We start from the raw sequence: 1849 nt of genomic DNA on the forward strand, positions 1-1849 counted from the left end.
GTGCGGTGGTGATCTGCCAGCGGAAACTATTGGCGAAACTAGTTTGGCGAAGCGCTAGATGCGTAACGAGAGCAATATTGGGTGGTGAAATCCGCAACTGTTCCTCTCAGTGTATCAGGGCTGTCTACCGATCATGATGGATATGTCGAACTCGAGTGAGATTCTCTTTCCATATGATTATGTACTAATCGGTTGCTTCTGTTCTTACTTGTATCGCATCGGAAGGGTGCCACAGAGCGGTGCACAGCTTCTCCCCTTCCCACGATATGACTTGGCATACTTCTCAAGTATGAAGCATTCACGGAAGAGCACCATCGTAATCAAGCAGATAGAAGCAGATCTTTCTTCATCAATTTCGTTCATGCTGGCGAGGAAAAATAATTGACGCGTAGTGACCTACTGTGAAAATTTTATGTCACATAAGAAGATGATGAAGAAATAGCAAGGGATCCATCGCTCTAACTAGCGATTGTGATACAATCGGAGAGATGAGCCCTTTCCTGGCTTCGATGCAATAAACAATAATTGATCAAGTCATCGCGAATGCAGCTTAAATTTCGCGATGCTTCATAGTCATGTCAGCAAGAACCTCGGATCAAGAGAGCACGGTCCTGTGTTGGTGCCGATGTAGCTATACCGAAAAGCATAATTCGGTAACGCTATTTGCCAGTGGTGTATCTAAATGATATAGGCGATGTTCGGGGAACACTAGAAGTATTTGCTAAAAGTGCCCAGTTCTCCTTGGAGGTGTCACAAAAGGTCATTGTGAAAGTTTTGGCCGGTAAAATTCCGGCAGTAGAAGACCGATATCTTGATTTTCTCTCCTCCAAATAGGGTTGGGGTGTCCAATGAGAATTTCCCCTACGATAAAAAAAAAGGACTAGCCGAACTAGATTGAAATATGTCAAAAATATATAAGTTTAGATTAAACTTTCAAAAATGATATAATATTTTACATAACATCTAATTTAGATTTAATAGAGATATGAAAGCAGTAATAATAAAAAAGGATTTTTATATGGAATTTTTCCGAATAATTTTATTTTTTCTGTTTATATATTTCTCAAACAATATACCCTATTTGATAGTTATTCTATCAAATAAAATTCGTAATACTTAAAATCGCAGATTTAATTTTTTGAAAAATTTTAAATTTTAATTTCATATATACTATTATTTATCTACATATTATCTACTTATATATCTAATTATATCTAATTATATATATCTAATTAAATATATCTAATTATATATATTATAGGAATCAATATTCTATATTTTTTTATGTTTCAGGCAAAGGGAAACGAAAGGAAAGCAAATATACGAAATAAACCAATCGACTTTTTTATATTTCTTTTTTATTTATCATTCTTCATTATTATATTTTCTTTATTTTATAAATTTATACGTTATAAAAATGTATTTCATATTTAAATTTTATTCGTTCCTTTTTAAATTTTTATTTAAAAAGAAGTTTTTATTNTTTTTTTATCTTTTGATAAACTTGTATCATTCTTTATTTTATTATATCATCGTACTCGACGAATAGTTGGTCCTTCAATTCATCGATTTATATATTATAATATCATCCTTATTCCATCCGATTTATATATTATAAAATTATCCTTCGAAATTTTTATTCAATATTTATATTTATAATATTATAATTATTTACATTTTAATAATTTCTTCATATAACGATAACATTTTTATTCGAAAAACAGAGAAATTCCGCTCGTCTTCGGAAAACAACTACATATAATCGCTGCATATTCAATGATAACCGTACGCTACGAAATACGTTCGCTGTAATATTTGTAAAATATTAATCTTTAAAATTTTATCAATT

The 1849-nt window shown here is 31.2% G+C and overlaps 1 pseudogene; it reads left to right on the forward strand.

The window, feature by feature from the left end:
* The first annotated feature begins 575 nt into the window (after positions 1-575).
* LOC116185470 overlaps positions 576-1849 on the forward strand; it is a 23219-nt pseudogene continuing 21945 nt past the window's right edge.

Source organism: Apis dorsata, unplaced genomic scaffold (assembly GCF_000469605.1).
Source record: "Apis dorsata unplaced genomic scaffold, Apis dorsata 1.3 scaffold_190, whole genome shotgun sequence".
In the NCBI taxonomy this organism is placed as follows: Eukaryota; Metazoa; Arthropoda; class Insecta; order Hymenoptera; family Apidae; genus Apis; species Apis dorsata.